Raw genomic sequence first — 20,531 nt, forward strand, 5'->3', positions numbered from 1 at the left:
GACACGGATTGCGTCTAGTATGATTAGCTTGAATATACCGCAGCGTTTAGTACAGCGGTTGGGACACAGTAAGTGCTTAACAAATGCCATAAAAAAAAAAAAGACTCAGGGGAGCTCACAGGCTTAAGAGGGAGGGAGAGCAGGAATCTTGCCCCATTTTACAGGTGAAGTGACTGAGGCACGGAGAGGTTGAGACATGCCCAAGATCACACGGCAGCCCAGCCGCAGAGCTAGGGGTGAGGCTCACGACACCCCGATTTAGGCTCTTTCCTCTAAGCTCCACTTTTCCTCAGGAAAAAAGCCTATTATGGGTTGGGTCCCGTTCTGTAGATCACAGTTAATACACAAAGGAGCAGCACAAGAGAGGGATTTCTCCAATTAGTGGAAGTAAGAATTAAACAGCTTAGACTGTAAAAATATTTCCTTAAAAATCTCCAACGTCAAAAGTGTGTTCTAAATGCCTTCTGGTTCCTGCCATTCTAGAACAATGGAGCGTCAGTGGAGCATTCTTTTCTGCTGCTGACATTTGTGACAACCCAAGATGGCTTTTTCCATCCGGAAGGAGGAAGCCCTAGGCGTCAGAGAAGCAGTGTGGCCTAGAGGGTAGAGCACTGGCCCGGGAGTCAGCAGGACCTGGGTTCTAATCCCTCCTCTGTCACTTCTATTCAGTCATATTTATTGAGCGCTGACTGCCTGCCAAGCACTGTACTAAGTGCTTGGGAGAGTACGGTATGACAGCATGACAGGCAGCATGGTCTAGTGGATAGAACCCGGGCCTGGGAGTCAGAAGGTCATGGGTTCTAATCCTGGGTCTGCCACTGGTCTGCAGTGTGACCCTGGGCAAGTCGCTTAGCTTCTCTGGACCTCAGTTACCTCATCTGTAAAATGGGATTAAGACTGCGAGCCCTATGTGGGACAGGGACTGCGTCTAACCTGATTCTCCTGTACCTGCCCCAGCGCTTAAAACAGTGCCTAGCACAATATAACAATAAACAGACCAATTCCCTGTCCACAACAAACTTAGAGTCTAGAGATGAGCTTACGGTCCAGAGACTTGTCTGCTGTGTGACCTTGGGCCAGTCGCTTCATTTCTCTGGGCCTCAGTTACCTCATCTGTAAAATGGGGATGAAGACGGTGAGCCCCACATGGGACGTGAACTGTGTCCAATGTGATTAGCTTACATCTAGCCCAGGTTTAGCGCGGTGCTTGGCACATACTAAACGCTTAACAAATGCCATTTAAAAAGAAAACAAATACAGTTCCGGAGGATTCTAGAGAACTGCGGTTCAGCCGAAGGGAAGGAAGACACCAGGACTTTGGGCCTAACCTGAAGTGGGAATCCAATTCAGCCTTCTTCCTTAGGGCTCGGACAATCCCAGCTTTATGTCATGAAGCAGCGTGGCCTAGTGGAAAGGGCACGGGTCGAGGATCCGGGTTTTAATCTTGCCTCTGCCAGTTCATTCAATTGTATTTATTGAATGCGTACTGTGTGCAGAGCACTGACCGCTTGGAAGACTGCAATACAACAATAAACGGACACACTCCTTGCCCACAATGCGCATACAGTCAAAGGGGAGGAGTTGCCACTCTCACTGAGGCTGGATTCCCACCTTTCGTGGCCCTGGAGCTAGACCGGAAGCTGCTTGAGGATAAGGATCGTGTCTGCCGACTCTTGTACTCTCCCAGGCTGCTTAATACAGTGCCCTCTGCGCCGTAAGTGCTCAATAAATAGTATCGATGATGACAGATCGTATCCCTGATCAGAACTTTCTATAGCTTGGGAAGTTTGCTGGTAGATTTGCAGTCGTTTTGGGGTGTATCGAAGGGAGCATCTCTCCACGTGTCTTCTCCGTTAGAGTGTAAGCGCCTTGTGGATAGGGGATGTGCTGTAGTTAGTTGAAGGCGGTCAGGGAGCTGAGGGAAGTTCCTCCGAATGGTGAGTCTCACCGTGTTTGAGACAGGCCGGTGAAAGGTCTCAGCCTGTGGCATAAACAGCTCTTCCTCAAGCCTATTTCATTAAAAAAAAAAAGAAGAAACAAAACACGCACCATCATCAAGGGGGAAGACATGTTAACAGCTGGTAAAGGCATGATTAGATAATTACCGTATGGGGAATTTTAAAGTCATTTCATAATAGAGGTTTGGAACCTAAAAGGGAAAATGGACGGAAGCAGCCCTGTTGAGACACTGCCATCGGATGAAAAGTTTTCTTAACTGAGGTTGCTTTTCTTACAGTGCGTGTGTGGGCACACAGACGAATATCTTAGCCTCAACAATCCCCTCTGAAAGAGCTGTGGGAGTTTCCGGCCGGCTGGCTCGCCTTGCTTTCTCCTCACCTATAAAAGTGAGGAGCATTTTGGGGGCCGGCGAGGACTTTATCCAACCCTCCCCTGTCCCCTGGCCACCAGACACAGTAGCCACTATGCCACCAGTGTCATCCTCTATCCTAGCCTCACCCCTCCCTCCGTGACCTCCCTCCTCCCGCCCCAGAACAAGAGACACGAAATCCTCCTGACAGCCAAGCAGGGTGCAGACGGGACTCTAACACGATGATGATCTTTGTGAAGCGCTTCCTGTGTGCCTGGCACCGTTTTAAGTGCAAAGCACTGTACGAAGCTCTTGGGAGAGGGCAATATGACAGAGTTTGGTAGTCACGGTCCCTGCCCGCAACAAGGGTACGTTCTAGAGGGGGAGATGGACATTAATAGAAATAAATAAATGACAGATGTGGACATAAGCCCTGGAGGGCTGAGAGAGGGCCGAAGAAAGGGTACAGATCCAAATGCAAGGGTGATGCAGAAGGGAGTGGGAGGAGAGGAAATGTGGGCTTAGTCGGGGAAGACCTCTTGGAGGAGATGGGCTTTCGATAAGGCTTTGGAGGTGGGGAGAGTCACTGTCTGTTGGCTATGAGGAGGGGGGGCGTTCCCGGACAGAGGCAGGACGGGGGCGAGAGGTTGGCGGCGAGAGAGACGTAAGCACTTGATTGTCACCTCAGCCCTCCAGCACTATTGTACATGCCCTTTAAAAGTCTGCCATTTCCCCCCTCTGTGATTTATTTTACTTTCGGGCTCCTCCTTTAGACTGTAAGCTTCTTATGGACAGGGATACACATACTTCAGTGCCACCGTATCGTTCTCTCCCAAGCGCCTCATACTTTTAACCGACAGCTGGTACCGGAGCCTATTTTCTAAATAATGTGTGCAAATTTAGGTCATTAATGGAAATGATACCAGTATTTCTTTGGTCTAAATGCCTGGTACCTCATTTGTCACAAACAGTTCAAACCTTCCAGTGTAAACTGTTCTCAAATAATAATGTTGGTGTTTGTTAAGCGCTTACTATGTGCAGAGCACTGTTCTAAGCGCTGGGGTAGACGGGGTAATCAGGTTGTCCCATATGAGGCTCACAGTCTTCATCCCCGTTTTACAGATGAGGTCACTGAGGCACAGAAAAGTTAGGTGACTTGCCCACAGTCACACAGCTGCCAAGTTTAGCAACTCGGTATAGAAAAATCTAATTCAGATTTTCAGCCATTCAGGGTAATCTTTTAAGTAAAAATTTGGGATGTGCTCAAGGCTAGGAAGAATAGGAAGGATTGAAACATCTATTGAAAACCAGACTGGAGCATACCTTTTTCATGCTTAACCTTCAGTCGCTAATGATTCAGAATTTTAACAATTCGAATACAATAAAGTATTCTGAAACAGTATCCAAAAGCATGCTAACCTAATTTAATTTAATGGGATATAACTAAGCTTAGAGATTATGTTTGAATTTGCAAATGGCTCACGAGGCAATTTTTTATTTGTATTAAGATGAAGTGACAAATAGGCCTAGAAAAGCCAGTCACGTTTTATCTACCCCCATCTGCAGAAACCTGATTTTCCTCCCAAACCACCGTATTGAATTCCCCAATTTATCAGACCCGCTGTTAGAACGAATCGAGACCCAAACGGTCAGAAACAAATCTGGCTGGAAATTCTGTATCAGCTCTGAAAACGGGGCGTTTCTGGTTTCCAGGAGAGAGTCGGGAGGAATGTTGCTAACTATGAGGGTGGCATTTCAACATATCCACAGATTTGGTGGATGCATTTCCAAACTCCCCCAGTTTGTGAACCTGGGCACCGTGGAATCCATCAATCAATCAGTGGTATTCACTGAGCGCTTACTGTGTGTAGAGCCCTCTACTAAGTGTTGGGGGAGAGTCTTCCAATGGAAGGAGCATGGCCTAGTGGATAGATCCTAGGTCTGGGAGTCAGAAGGACCTGGGTTCTAATTCTGCCTCGCCACTTGTCTGGTGCGTCACCTTGGGTGAGTCACTTCATTTCTCTGGGCCTCAGATACTTCATCTGGAAAATGGGGATTAAGACTGAGCCTCACGTGATTAGAATGATTATGGTATTTAAGCGCTTACTGTGCCAAGCATTGTACTAAGCGCTGGGGTGAATTCAAGCAAATCGGTTGGACACGGTCCCTGACCCACTTGGGGCTCAGACTGTCCAACCTGATTAACTCATACTTACCTCAGTGCTTAGAACAGTGCCTGGCACATAAGTGCTTAACAGTTACCATCATTCATTCATTCATTCTACCAACTCTGATATATCATACTCGCCCAAGTTCTTAGCACAGTGTCCTGCAAACAACAAGCGCTCAATAAGTAGGGATCGATCGATTTGATAGATTTCACCAGAGTTGCTAGACTGTTTCCGGCCCACGAGGAGTTTCCAATCTGAAGGAGGAACTATTCAACTGTCCTTCCTTGACAAGAGGATTTATCCCACTCCTGCCAGCTTTTCCCCTAACCTCTTTCCTTGCTCGCACGGGTTCTTAGGAATTACAAAACGTGAACCATTTCAATTGAGGGAATTTCTTGAACACTTTCTATGTGCAGAGCACTGTACTAAGCACTTGGGAGAGCACCACTGGCTCTTGTATCTCTTTGACTCAGAGAGACATGCTACATGGCTCCTTTGTTTCATGTGCGTGTGGGTTTCCCGAATTTGTAGGTCTACACCTTAAAAGTTACCATTGAGTTTGGGTGTTTTTAAATGGTATTGGTTAAGTGCTTACTATGTACCAGGCATTGTTTTAAGCATTAGGGTAGGTACAGGGTTGTCGGGTTGGACACAATCCCTGTCCCTCATGGGGCTCCCAGTTTTAATCCCCATTTCGGGGATGAAGGAACTGAGGCCCAGGGAAATGAAGTGACTAGCCCGAGGTCACACGGCAGTCGAGCGGCAGATCCGGGATTAGAACCCAGTTCCTCCCGACTCCCAGGCCTGATCTTTCTCCACAAGGCCATGCCGCTTTTGGTTTGGATCAGAGTCATGGGGATCTATGTTTAGGGCACAACCACCATTGTGTGTGAACTATATGTTCCCAGAAGTGCGACGAGAGTCTTGTTGTACCCAAATGGGTGTCTGTGATAATTGTTTCCCAGACCTGCTAATATAGGTATCGTCTTGCCCCCTCCTACCACACCTCCCTGATTTCCTACGACAACCCAGCATGCATCCTTTGCTCCTCTAATGCCGACCTTCTCGCTGTCCCTCCACCTCGTCTATCTCGCCGCCTTCCTCTCGCCCGCGTCCTCCCTGGAACTCCCTCCCTCTTCATATCCGACAATGACTCTCCCCACCTTCAAAGCCTTATTGAAGGCCCATCTCCGCCAAGAGGCCTTCCCCGACTAAGCCCCCTTTTCCTTTTCTCCCACTCCCTTCTGCGTTGCCCTTGAAACTGGATTAGCACCCCTCCCTCAGCCCCGGGGTACTTTTAGGTCTTGTCTCGTTTTATGCCGTCGAGCCGTCTCCGACCCGTAGCGTGGACACATCTGTCCCACAAAGCCCCACCTCTCCATCTTTAATGGTTCTGGTAGTGGATCCAGAAAGTTTTCTTGGTTAAAAAAAAAAAATATGGAAGTGCTTTACCACGGCCTTCTTCTGCGCAGTAAACTGAAGTGCATATCTGTAATTTACTTATAACAATGTCTGTCTCTCCTCTCGACTGTAAACTCATCGTGGGCAGGGAACATGTCTACCAACTAGTTTCATTATGCTCTCCCAAGCGCTTAGGACAGTGCCCTGCACAAAGTAAGTGCTCAGTAAATACTATTGATTGATTGAGTGTCTGGCAAATAAGGGTCTCTCTCCACTCCTTGAAGTTGGGATAGCATGGGGAATTGGGTCCATGAAATCCCCGCCGCTCCCTTGTATTTACTTTTTTTTTTTTTTGTCTTCCATTTGAGCTTCTGGGATCTGATCTGGTTGGAATGTCATGTCGGGAGGTTGATCCTTATCTCTTCACTGCTTCCTTTGTGTCTTTGATTCTTTGGGCTTTCCCAGTCCTCTCTCCTCTCATCATGAGTGGCCCAGAGCTTTGATCTTACACTTAGTCCAGCCCAGGACCCCCAAACCTGGGCTGGGCTCTGATTCACAGGAGGGGGGAAAAAAGGGGTGGGGGTGTGGTATACGATACGCTCAGGATCCTCGGAATACGCGAGAGGTTTCCTCTTCTGTGGCTCCGTCTGAAGGCCGGTGGGGTAACTTCAGAATTTGTAAGCTCCCGTTACATTATGGGAAACTGCACTTTCACACGGATATTTTAACATAAATCACCCCTGCTCCCCCAGCCCAACTAACTTGGTATACCTCCCTGATTTCCAGTTTGGGGAATGGGCAGCCGATCCTGTTTGGATGTGTAGGATTCCCTTGTGATTTTTACATCATAAGGAATCAAAATTGCCGAGGTGAACTTGCCCGTTCAATGCTTACTATAAGTCCAGCACCGCTCTAAGCACTGGTGTGGATCCATGTATTTTTCTCTCAGTACTTCTCACGAGGGCTTTGGACACAAATGCAATTATTCCTCCTACTGAAGGCAAGTTGAACGCATTCATCGAGCTTGTATCCACCCCAGTGCCTGGCACAAAGTAAGCACTGAGCAAATACCGTGCAAAAAAACAGACACATGTTCCATAGTAAATATGTACCTCTCGTCATCTACCCGGTGAATGGGTTAGATCACTTGTCCGAGATCCATTTGCTAGTATGTGTAGCATGTTTTATATAGGAAAGGTTAAAAACGTGAATGGCAATTTCATGATAAAGCATTTCACTAGCGTGGTTGCCAATGAAATGAACGGGTCTCTGGAAAAGTACATTTTAGCTGCACTGCTTAGTCTTGTACCACGCAAAGAGTACTCAGACCTGAAGAAAATCAGTAAAATAGAAAAACTATTGAAATTCACAGAATTTCATTCCTTAAGAAGGTTTACCAGCAAGCTTTTCAAACCAGGGGAAAAGGATTATCTCTGACCCTTGTGGAGCTGCATTTCTTGGCAGAGCGCTCAAAAAAAAAAGGCAGCAATCAAATGTATTTATAGAGTGCTTACTTTATTCAGAGCTCTGTACTAAGCGCTCGAAAGAGTACAGGGCAGTGGAGTTGGCAAACACGATCCCTAACCCACAAGGAGCTAGGAGCAAGTTGCTAGGAGTTTAGAGCAGTCATCACGTAGCCACTTGAGAGCAGGAGTTTTGTCTCTTTTCCCGGTTGTAATTCCCCCAAGCTCTTAGTAGAGTGCACACGGTACTTGGGAAGCAGCATGGCCTGGGAAATGGAGGACCTGGGTTCTAATCCTGGTTCCACCCCCAGTCTGTTGTGTGACCCCAGGCAAGTCGCTTGACATCTCTGTGCTTCGATTTCCTCAGCTGTAAAATGGGGATTCAGTACCCGTTCTTCCTACTTGGATCGTGAACTCCATGTGGGAAGGGGGATTGGGTCCAACTTGATTAACCTCGGTCTCCCTCAGGGCTTAGAACAGTGCTTGTTACAAAGGAAGCCCTGAAGGGAGTAGATGTTTAAGAAATACTGTTGGTGGATGACTGTAAGATGACTGTTTCAACATCTGTTTGATGCCGTCGCACTGATTTTCTTGCCCCTCGTCTGTTTCGGTCCTAGCAAAGCCAAGCGATATGACAAGATATGCCAGCGTACCCTCATTAGTAATGCTAATAATTATTAGAGAAGCAGCGTGGCTCAGTGGAAAGAGCACGGGCTTTGGAGTCAGAGGTCATGGGTTCGAATTCCGGCTCGGCCACTTGTCAGCTGTGTGACTTTGGTCAAGTCACTTAACTTCTCGGTGCCTCGGTCACCTCATCTGTAAAATGGGGATTAAGACTGTGAGCCCCACGTGGGACAACCTGATTCCCCTGTGTCTACCCCAGCGCTTAGAACAGTGCTCGGCACATAGTAAGCGCTTAACAAATACCAACATTATTATTATAACAACTGTGGTCTTTTTAAAGCCCTTACTATGTGGCTGGCACCGTGCTAAACTCTGGGATAAATCTAAAATTAACAGATCGGACACAGTCCCTGTCCCCGCTGGGGCTCCCAGTTTCAGAAGGAAGGGACTACAGGTATTTTTTTTAAAGGTATTTGTTCAGCGCTTTCTGTACACCCAGCACCCGTTCTAAGCACTGGTGTGGATCCAACCTAATCGGGTCGGACACGGTCAGTGTCCCACATGGGGCTCGCAGACTTAATCCCCATTTTCCGGGTGAGGGAACTGAGGTCCAGAGAAGGGAGGTGGCTTCGAGGTCACACAGCGGACAAGTGACAGAGCTGGGATAGGAATCCAGGTCCTTCTGATTCCCGGGCCCATGTTCTATCCACTGGGCTACGCGGTTTTTATTAAACGCCGTCAGAGGCAACTTTTCATTTTGAGAGTGGGATCTACAGGGTTTTTTAGTGGAAAAATCCAGGTGGGCTGGGGCTAAGGCAAGGGGGGAACGGGGTGAGGATAGGCAGCTCTGTTTTGGGGTCTCTCTGACCCAGCTGGGGAGCTTTTTGCTTGGAGACTGTGAGTCCCTTATGGGACGGGGACCGTGTCCAACCCGATAACTTTGTATCTCCCCCAGTGCTTAGAACAACTGCTTAGTACAGTGCTCTGCACATAAAAAAGTGCCCAGGTCAGTCAGTCAATCATTTAGTGAGTGCTTACTGTGTGCAGAGCACTGTACGAAGCAGTTGGGAGATGATACAGCACTAGGACAGTCACGTTCCCTGTCCCCAACGAGCTTACAGTCTAGAGGGGGAAACAGACATGAATAGAAACGAATAAGTGTCAGAGGTGGACATAAGTGCTGTGGGGCTGAGACGGGGATTGAAGGAAGGGAGCAAGTTCTGGGTCTTGTCAGAGAGCCAGGGCAAGTGAGGAGAAGACAACCTCGAGTAGGAAATCGGAGGGGCCTGGTCTGCTCCCGCCCTGCCGGCTTTGACCTCTTCGACCGGTGCCGGCTTGGTGAAATCGGAGGGGGGGTGTTACGATTGACTTGTCCTCAGCTGGGTGGCACCTTGCCGCTCTCGCATTCGCATTTTTCACCTAATCCGACGGCTTTGAATTCCTTCTCCCTCTATGTAAAGATCAGAAACCGCTTCTGGCTCCGTAGCCGTTACGTGCTTTTAGATGAAATTTAATCCTTTCGAAAAAGGGTTCGCTCACGGTGTTCCTTGCCGTTCGCTGCAAAGGGGCTCCTGGTTGAATTTGGATGGTCCCGGCTGGGGTTTTCTGTGGGGAGCAGAAGTTGCGTGGTCCATTTTAAAACCAGAAAAATCCCCTCTTTTCATTACAGACGGGAGCAGCTGTGGTCATTAAGCGCTTACTTTGTGCCAGGCACTGCGTCAAATGCTGGAGTCGATAGAAGTTAAATCAGATCGATCACAGTTGCTGTCCCCCACGGGGTTCACGGTCTACAGGTAGTTTATCCCCCATTTCACAGATGAGGCCCAGAGCGGTTGAACGACGTACCGTAGGTCACACAGCAGGCCGCCGGCAGAGTTGGGAATCGAACCCTGGTCTCCCGAGCGTAAAATTAAATCACGAGGGAATCATTTTCCTGCATTTTCTCTCATTAGGAGGCTAAAAGGATGTGCAAGTGACTGCCTTCATCTCCTGCTTCCTGGTCATTAAATTGAGGTGAAGGTCAGAAGTTAAAGGGAGACCGAGGGGTGATCTGATTTGGGGATTCATCCTCAGCGGGGGGTGTGTGTGTTTAATCGACTGTAGTTCGGTGATTTATTTTGATTACTCTAGTGGATTGTATGGTTGGCTATGTATTTCGATGGCTCTAGTTGTGAATACGCACGTATAGTTGTCTTTTGTGCTCTGCACACGGTATACGCTCAGTAAATGGAACCGATCCACTAACTCTGTGTTCAAAGCAGATACCAGTGACGGCGAAGTGACAGTACATGTACTAAAATCGGAACGATACAGAGAAGATTAGCGTGGCCCTGAGCAAGGATGACACGCAGATTCGAGAAGCGTTCCACATTTTCATTTGTATTGATGTCTGTCCCCCCCACCCCTTGCTCTAGAGTTTGAGCTCATTGTGGGCAGGGAAGTCGTGTTGTACTCTCCCAAGTGCTCAGTACAGTGCTGTGCACACAGTGAGCGCTCAATAAATATGAATGAATGAAGGAATGCCTGTGGCTGAAAAAGCAAATGTGGGATGCCCCAGTGTGGTCAGACTGGGCCCACAAAAAAGTTGTCCAGTGTGGTAAAGTTTGAAGTGCTTCTCCCTTCTCCTCCTGGCCTCCCTCCCAACTCCGCTCCTCATCTCCTTTCATTCATTCGTTCAGTTGTATTTATTAAGTGCTTCCTGTCTGCAGGGTGCTGTACTGAGCGCTTGGGAGAGAACAGTGCAAGAATAAACAGACATTCCTTGCCCACACACGCCAACCCCTCTCCCCCTTCCTTCCTCTTCCTTGCGCTCCTCGCCTCCCCTGACTTCCCTCCTCCTCCTCTCCTCCCTTCTCCCATCTCCCTCCTGCTTCTCCCCTCCTCCTGTCCTCAACTCGAAGAACCTCTTGTCCCAGGGTCTGCACCTTCCCCCCCGGCCACCCCTTTCAATCGCTCGTGCATTAAAGCCAGGCAAGCCTTTGCCTGCTCATAGATACCGAGCTCCATCCGTTCGCTAGAGGCAACATGTGAGCTTGTCTTGGGCAGGGAATGTGTCTGTTTATTGTTTTGACCTCGCTCAAGAGCTTAGTACGGTGCTCTGCACACTAAATACGCTCAATACATACAATTGACGGACTGGTGTGAAGTATTTAAGTCTCTGACGGCAGAGTTGAAAATCCCCCTTTCCAGAAATGTTGAGTAATTGGGCTGTGTCCGTGACTTCATGGAACTCAAAGGTTCCCTGGATCTTAACTAGACTGGAAACTCCTTGTGGCCAGGAAGTGTGTCTATCAACTCTGTTTTTTCTTTTTAATACCATTTGTTGAGCGCTTATCATGTGCCAAGCACTGTACTAAATGCTGGAGTAGACATCAGCTAATCAGGTCGGACACGGGGCTCATTCATTCATTCAGTAGTATTTATTGAGCGCTTACTATGTGCAGAGCACTGTACTAAGCACTTGGAATGTGCAATTCCTTATCCCTATTTTACAGATGAGGGATCTGAGGACCAGAGAAGGAAAATGACTTGCCCAAGGTCACACAGCAGACAAGTGGCAGAGCCGGGATTAGAACTCAAAAAGTCCTTCTGACTCTCAGGCCAGGGCTCTCTCTGCTAGGCCGTGCGGTTTCCCAACAGTTACTCTGTTGTATCGTACTCTTCCAAGTATTTAGTACAGTGTTCAAATATACCATCGATTGATTGGCAGGGATCATGTCTACCAACTCTATTTTGGTATTTTACACTCCGAAAGCATTCTTTACAGCGCTCTGCGCAGAATAAGCGGTGATAAATTCAACCGTCGATCCAACGATGTTCTGTTGATTCGCCAAGCCCGTGGGGTTCTATTTTAAGCTCCCCGATGCCCTCCGGGTGACCCCCCGAGGTTTGGGGTGCGAGCTAGCGGTTCCCAGCTTGCAGGGTTTAAGAGGTGCCTGTCCGGCCCGTCTCATTAGGCAAAAATCTGCTAACTTGGCACTCCGTGCTCCTCCGTAATGAAGGCAGACCGTCAGAGGGGCGGGGGTTGAGGAGGGGGTTCGTGTCCTGACCAGGTGCAGTGCATCTCGGATCAATTAGTCTTGCTTTGAAGCCGGGGCTCGAGCCAGATCTTCAATGAGAAGGAAGTTTCCAAATCATTGGTCTGTGAACGCTGCTGGTGATTAATTACCCTTTTATAATCCGAGGAATTCCGTCCCTCGCCGTATTTTGAATAACTCAGACTCCACCGGGAGTTGGGTTTTGGCTGGTATATTTGGAAACTGTTAATAAACACCCACTTCCTGGTTTCCTCGCTACCGTGCGGAGCAAACGGCAAGATCGTCGGTCTGTCACTGTGGCCCGCTTGATTCTCTAAACGAGCCTGACGGATGTTAATGATAATGACGATGGCATTTCTTAAGCACTCTCTCTGTGTCAAGCACTCTTCGAAGCGCTGGGGTAGATACAGGTTAATCGGGTTGGACACAGTCCTTGTCCCGCATGGGGCTCACGGTCTTAATCCCCATTTTGCAGATGAGGGAACTGAGGCCCAGTGAAGTGAGCCACCCCAAGGTCACAAAGCAGGCCATGCTTGTTAATTGGCATCACGTAGGGCTTCCGGAGGGAAGTTTCCTGGTGACGGTAACCCCATTTCACTGGACTCTATGCTTCTAAAGGGCGAGACTCACATCTACCAACTCTACTGTGCTCTCCAGCTCTTAATAACAATTATTGTTATGATGGTGTACTAAATTATTAGTAGTAGTAAAGGCAGATGCAGCATGGTCTAGTGGCAAGAGCCCCGGCCTGGGAGTCGGAGGATGTGAGTTCTACTCCCGGCTCCTCCACTTGTCAGCTCTGTGACCTTGGGTAAGTCACTTCACCTCTCCGTCTCAGGCACCTCGCCTGTAAAATGGGCAGTAAGACGGTAGGCCCCTTGTGGAACAGGGAGTATGTCCAACCTGAATAGCTTGTATCTACCCCAGAGCTTAGAACGGTGCTGGGCACATAGTAAGCGCTTAACAAGTACCACTATTTTTTATTATTAGTACAGAAAGTGCTCAATAAGTAGAGCTGATTGATTAGGGGCTCTAGGAAAACAAATGTTCTCCCACTGACTTGACCTTGCACTTGGATTTTCACCCCATTGTTTTTTGTTTTGTTTTATAAATGGCATTTGTTAAGCACTTAGTACAGTGCCTGGCACATAGTAAGCCCTGGGGCGGATACAAGGTAATTGGGTTGGACACAGTCCCTGTCCCACAAGGGGCTCACACTCTTAATCCCCACTTTACAGATGAGGAAACGGAGGCCCAGAGAAGTGAAGCGACTTGCCGGAGCCCCATGTGGAACAGGGACTGTGTCCAACAGGCTTCGCTCCTTTTGAGTGAACAGAGGAGGTAACTGAGGCACTGAGAAGTGAGGTGAATTGCCCAAAGTCACACAGCTGACAGGTGGCAGAGCCGGGATTAGAACTCATGACCTCTGACTCCTAAGCCCATGCTCTTTCCACTGAGCCATGCTGCTTCTTAGTACAGGGCCTGGCACATAGTAAATGCTTTATAAATGCGCTTTACAAACACCACAGATGTTGTTATCATTGATATGTGGGCTCCTTTCAGGGGCCTGGGGCGTTGTTTCCCCTCGTCCCTCTCCTCACCTCCAGACCAGGGTGACCCCAGGCCCGGAACCCCCTCGAGAGACCCTGGGAAATATCATCTGGAGGAGAACGCTTGGTCCCCAGGGCAGTAAAATCCTTCTCACACCTTCCCGTGCTCCTGGAATACAACACTGGCTTTGTCGGACTACCCTGCTTTAAATCGAGCTCGGGCAGGCGATGAGTTCATTACCACTAATTACGAGGCTTGTTGTTTGGAAAGGCTTATTAAATCCCAAATTTGTGAGTTGTGTTGGAGGTGCTCTCTAAGGTGAATTAAGATGACTTTAGCCCCGTAAGTTTTGCCCACATGGCTACAACTGATTGTGCATAAAAACCCAGACACGAGCACATCTTATGTAGAGAATTCTCTACGTATTTTTGATTTCCAAGATGCTACTGCCTTGTGAGATGGGTGTCGTTCTTACTAGGGGATTTATTCAGTGCTCGCTAATGCACCCAACACTGTGTTTAGCCCTGGGGTAGATACAGGATAAGAAGATTGGACAGAATCTGTCCTATTTGGGGCTCACAATCTATCAGATAGGGAGAGCAGATATCTTCCGCCGGTTTTACAGCTGAAAATATCGAGGCTCAAAAGTGTCAGTTGGCTTGCCCAAGCTCACACACAGTGGATCAAGGGTATAGCTGGGATGATAACCTGGATTTCTTGCCCCCCTTTTTTTTGGTTTGCTTTTTAATGGTATTTATTAAGCACTTACTGTGTTCCAGGCACTGTTCTAAGCACTGGGGTAGATACAAGCTAATCAGGTTGGATGCAGTCCCTGTCTACATGAGGCTAACACTCTTAATCTCCATTTGACAGATGAAGGAACTGAGGCCCAGAGGAATGAAGTGACTTGCCCAAGGTCACACAACAGATAGGGATTAGAACCCAGGTCCTTCTGACTCTCAGGCCCGGATTCTAGGCCATGCTCTTCCTCTGAAGCACTTTCCACCAAGCCAAGCTGCCTTGCATAAATGTATGAAAGCTGATGAAAGACAAATTTCTTCCACACAGAACAATAGTAATAATAATTATGGTATTTTTTAAGCACTTCCTATGTGTTAAGCACTGTACTAAGAACTGGGGTATTTACAAGATAATCAGGGTGGACAGAGCCCCTATCCCACACAGGGCTTACAGTCTTCATCCCCATTTTACAGATGAGGTAACTGAGGCACAGAGAAATAAAGAAGTAAAGGCTGGGATTAGAACTCATGACCTTTTGACTCCCAGAGCCCTGCTCTATCCACTCCGCCACGCTGCTTCCTGGTGGGGAGAGCCTGGGCCTGGGGGTCAGGAGACCTCGATCCAAGGTCAGGTCGGTGGACAGTAAGCGCTCAATAAATACGATTGAATGAATGAAAGGACGATGAGGCGTTAGCTTCAGAATAGCCATGGAGACGGAAGCTCGGTCAGCCGGTCAATCGTAGTGACTGAGCGCTTCCTGTGTGCAGAGCACTGTACTAAGCACTTGGGAGAGTAGAATAGAATAATAGACTCATTCCCGGCCCCCAGCGAGCTTACAGTCTAGAGGGAGGAAATGGGTCCGGTCGGCTGGGTCAAGAATACCGCCCTAGGCTGAGTTCGAAGTCATTTATTCATTCAATCGTATTTATTAAGCGCTTACTGTGTGCAGAGCACTGTACTAAGCGCTGGGGAAAGTAAGATACAACATAAAGAGTGACATTCCCTGCCCACAGCGAGCTCACAGTCTAGAGTCCTGAGGAGAAGGTCAATTCCGTGGTGGGAGCCTCTTGTGTGGCCGGGACCAGGTCTGGATTGATGACATCGTACATACTCCGGCCCTTAGTGCAGTGCCGAGCACATAGTGAGCGCTTAATGAGTATCATTAACTATCTAAGAGTTTCTTATCATTTGGAAGAGGTGCCCTTTTCAAGTATACTCTATTCTAAATTATTTCTTTAGCCATAGTAATGTCTTCCTAGTCATATTAAGGCCCAGGTGACACCAAATTTCTCCCACCTCTTGGAAATCGCTTTCTTTCTTCCTCGACCCAAAGGAGAAACCGGAGTGAGCTGGCCCCGGGGATTACTTGAGAAGCAGCGTGGCCTAGTGGATAGAGCGCAGACGTGGGAGTCTGGAGGACTTGGGTTCTAATTTCGGGTCCACCGCTTGCCTGCTGCGTGACCTTGGCCAAGTCACTTCATTTCTCTGGGCCTCAGTTATCTGTAAAACGGGGATTAAGACCTTGAGCCCCACATGGGACAGGGACTATGGCCAACCCGATTTGCTCATGTCTACCCCAGAGCTTGGAACAGTGCTTGGCACACAGTAAGCGCTTAACAAATCCCACAATTATTATTAGTATTGGTTCCGGAGGGCTATGAGCCCCAGTGCCGATTTTAGCTTTCTTTCGGGCTCCGTATCTGGAGCACGGTCAGGCAAACAGCTCGTTGCTCACCCCGTTAGCGTTCTCGTTGTCTGAGCCGGCCTCGAACGCATCGTTTCGGATGCTCCGCTAAGAGGAGAGGAGGGTGAAAAATACTCCGGAGCGCAGAAGGGAGCGGAGAAGAAAGCACTAAACCATGTGTGCGAGCCGGAGTCATTGGCGATGAGGAGCCAAGGACTCCGTGGCCCACCTGCTCATCAGAATAAGCAGCTATTTGCACCGTTTCCCAGCTGCTAAACATGATCTCAATCCAAAGAATTTCTCATGTTTTTATTAAGTAAAAAAAAAAATACGCAGGCAGCAAATTTTGGGTCATTCAGATACTCTTACCCAATGACATCTGGTTTCTGTCCTGCTTATTTAAGCAATCCTTTTTTGAAAAAAAAAATATTTGCCAAGGGGAGTAATCCTACACTTGTAGTTCTCCACCGTACTGAAGCGTACAGTTTGGATTACGAGGGAACGGGCAAGAGTTTCATTCTAAGCCACGCAGGTTTTCGTTTTTCAGCTAGCAAGTATGACTTTCACGCAAATGGGATCGATATTATATAATCAGTGGAGGGAAATCCACGACGGAGGTCCGTTTAGGTGGACCTACATTCAGATCCTGGGGTTGGAAGAGAGTTCGGGTCTACGGCGTCGATGGCTACCTCGGTTGACGGAGGGGCAAGCGCCAACCAATTGGCTCCCGTGGGGCTGGGAGAGAGGACCTCTGGGATCCCGGTTCGATTGACGCACAAACTAAGGAGACAAGTGGAATGTGTTCGACGTGGTCTATTTGTGAACGAAACAAGCGGGCTGCTCCACTTTCATGCAGAACGTTTATGAGCCTGGTCAGGGCTGTTGGTACATTGGATTTGGGGAAATGTCTTCTCTAGGGTATTAAAGACCAGACTGTCGTAGAAAAGCCATAGAAAAGCCATGCCATAGAAAAGCACAGCCTGAGGAATAAAGCACAGGCTCGGGAGCCGGAGGACAGGGGTTCTAATCCCGGCTCTGCCACTTGCTTGCTGTGGGACGTGGGGCAAGTCACTTCTCTGCGCCTCAGTTTCCTCAACTGTAAAATGGGGATTCGATACCGGATCTCCCTGATACTTGACTGAGAGCCATGTGGGACAGGGACTGTGTTCCATCTGATTAAGCCCAGAGCTCAGAACAGTGCTAGATGCATAGTAAGTGCTTAATAGATACCATTTAGCAAAAGAACTCCATTTTCTAAAGTCGACAAAGAAAAGCTTTGACTGAGAAGATGCGTGGCCTAGATTGGGAGTCTAATCCCTGTTCCGCCACTTGCCTGCTGTCTGACCTCGGGCGAGGCACTTAACTTCTCTGTGCCTCCGTTTCCTCATCTGCAAAATGGGGAATATATATCTGTTCTCCAAGCCCCAGGTGGGACAGGGACTGTATCTGACCTGATTATCTTGAATCTATCCCAGCGCTTAGCACAATCCCTGGCCCATAGTAAGTGCTGACCAAATACCACGGTCATCAGTATTATTAATATTCTTTTCTAAAGAACTCCCTCTGCTCAACAAATACCACTGATTGATGATGATGATCCGTGAGAACAAAGTATTTCCTCTTCTAGTTGGGTTCTTCAAAATCTGCTTTTTTTCTGCATGATAGGCCCCCCCCCCCCCATCTTTTACGTTGGCATTCAGGGATCCTTATGTACACATCTTTATGCTCTATTGCTTCCTCCTATTTCATTCGTTCTAGTGTCTGTCTTCCCCATGAGGTTGTAGCCTCCTTGAGGCTGGGGATCACGTCTACTAATTCTGAAGTGCTCTTGTAAGTGCTTAGTACAGCTCTCTTGACTTCAGGTGCTCCATAAATTGTCCTGATTGATTGGAAAGTACCTGGGGACAGTGGTGACTGACATTGCTTCCGTTTTAGCCAAAGAATATTCAACTCTTGTACCCTCCCAAGCGCATGCATACATGATTGAAGGTTGAGTAGTAAATTTCCCTCTAGACTGTAAGCTCACTGTGGGCAGGGACTGTGTCTATTGTCGCGTTGTATTCTCCCAAGCGCTTAGTACTGTGCTGTGCATACAGCAAGCGCTCAATAAATACGATTGAAGGAATGAATGAAAGCAGTAGTAATAGGGTAGAGATGGTGTTAGCAGAGGCAAGTTTTGAGAAACTAGGGAGGAAACGTCCAAATGGCAAGCCGACTCCAGTGGACCAAAATGCCCATCCATCTGAGCTTGAAGATTCGAGCATGGACCTGGAGTTAGTTTGTTTGGAAATCTTTATTGCCAGACTGTGGAGGGAAGGTCATCGACGGGGTAAGGGCGGGGGGAGGTCCGTCAAGCTTGTCGTGGGCAGGAAATGTATCAATACCACTGATAGATTGATTTTTCAGAGGGCGCCTCGAGGGCCCCTGATGCTACTCTACTGTAATAATGATAATACGGCTGTGTGACTGTGGGCAAGTCACTTAACTTCTCTGCCTCAGTTACCTCATCTGTAAAATGGGGATTAAGACTGTGAGCCCCACGTGGGACAACCTGATTCCCCTGTGTCTACCCCAGCGCTTAGAACAGTGCTCTGCACATAGTAAGCGCTTAACAAATACCAACATTATTAATAAGAATGATGGGTTATTAAGCACTTACTCTATGCCGGGCACTGTACTAAGCGCTGGGGTGGATACAAGCAAATCGGGTTGGATGCAGTCCCTGGCCCACGAGGGGCTCACGGTCTCAATCCCCATTTTACAGGTGAGGGAACTGAGGCCCAGAGATGTGAAGTGACTTCCCTAAGTTCACGCAGCAGACAAATGACGGAGCTGGAATTAGAACCAATCAACCAGTGGTATTTATTGAACACTTATTATGCGCAAAGCATTTGGGAGAGCACTAAACAACAGAAAATAGCACCCAGGTCCTTCGGATTCCCAGGCCTGTGCTCTATCCAAGCACTTAGTACAGGATACTGTACACGCTCAGTAGATACCACCGAATCACTGATTTCAGCTTCCACGCTTTTTTTCGCCTCCACAGAGGCTCACACGACAACTCCAGAGGGAGGGCGGGGTGGGAAGTGGAGTGGAATCGTCTGGGAGCGGGAGCGAAGCAGAAGTTGGGGTTTCAGTCCCCGGAGTGGGGTGTCGACAGTGTGTCTGCCCCTCGGGACACCGCCCTGGAGGGGGATTTCACCAGCTGATCTCCCTCACCTTGTAGTGAACAGATGAGATAACAAAGGCACAGAGAATCAATAAGTTGTATTTATTGAGCGCTTACTATGTGTAAAGCACCGTACTAAACGCTTGGGAGAGTGAAATGCAACAGAATTAGCAGACGTGTTCCGTGCCAATAACGAGCTTACAGTTACTGTTCTAACGTAATCCTTCCAAGCACTTAGTACAGTGCTCCATACATATTGAGTGCTCAATAAATGCCACCGATGGATCGAAGGATCGCCCAATGAGCCCCTCCTCGTTCAGGAGAAGGGGCAGGCGACGGTCCCGTGATCTTCCTCCAGGGGCTGCGGTCCGGAGGAATTTACCATTCATTCAGCTGTATTTATTGAGTGAGCGCTTACTGTGTGCGGAGCACTGTACTAAGCTCTCCGGAGAGTACAGTACAGCAGTACAGCAATAAACGGACACATCCCTGCCCACATCCCAAAGAGCACAGGATCCCAAGTCCCGGAGCAGACGTGGAATGATCCGACCACGGGCCCCTGTGCGATGAGATCGCCAATGTAGTTTTCTTTTTCCTTTCTTTCTTCCAGGGGACCTGCCAAATTCCAGCTAGGCGAACGTGGAAGACTGGTAGGGTTTTCCCCTTCCCTGTAAATGCAGCGACAAACACAATATCATCACCTTGAAAAAGAAAGCAATCGGCTCTTAATGCGGCCGCTCCGTCGGGAAGCGTGTCGGCGAAAAAGCAACCCTGGCTGGAACATCACGCACGGGTAAGGAGAGGACGAACTCCTTTGGCCGGGCTACTTTTTTGGGTGGGGGGGGGAGGCGACGTGAGACTTTCCAGATGGTTAGCGCAAATTAAAACCACGAGAGGCAAAGGCCCGGGCTCGGTTGGGAACATCAATTAACGTAGCATTTTCCCGGCGAACGATGTCACTTAATTATCTCCAAGGGCATCGCCCAGAGAATGGTCTGTCCCCAGCCAGGGTCGACTGAGAGAAAATGAATTCAAGCTGCAGCGGGAGGAATTTAGGTTGGACATCACGAAAGACCGGTCAACAGGGACAGTGGGGAAGACCTGAAATGGAGGATAGGGAATTCCCTTCCCTGGAAGCCTTTGGGATGAGAGGGATTTCTCTCCTACCCCCTGCCTGGTTGATGTAGACTAGATGAGGAGCTGCGTTAGCCTAGTGGCTAGAGCACAATCCCGGCTCCGCCACTTGTCTGCTGGGTATCCTTGGGCGAATCACTTTACTTCTCTGGGCCTCAGTTCCGCTAGGCCGTGCTGCTTTTGCGTCCAAGTTTATCCCATCAAACATTCAATCGCTCAATCTGTGGTATTTATTGAGCGCTTACGGG

General features: G+C 48.5%; 1 pseudogene; it reads left to right on the top strand.

Annotated features, from left to right (window-relative positions):
- Window positions 1-10,245: 10,245 nt before the first annotated feature.
- Window positions 10,246-10,342, top strand: LOC114816810 (annotated as a pseudogene).
- The last annotated feature ends 10,189 nt before the right edge of the window (window positions 10,343-20,531 follow it).

This window comes from Ornithorhynchus anatinus, chromosome 14, assembly GCF_004115215.2.
Source record: "Ornithorhynchus anatinus isolate Pmale09 chromosome 14, mOrnAna1.pri.v4, whole genome shotgun sequence".
NCBI classification, from domain to species: Eukaryota; Metazoa; Chordata; class Mammalia; order Monotremata; family Ornithorhynchidae; genus Ornithorhynchus; species Ornithorhynchus anatinus.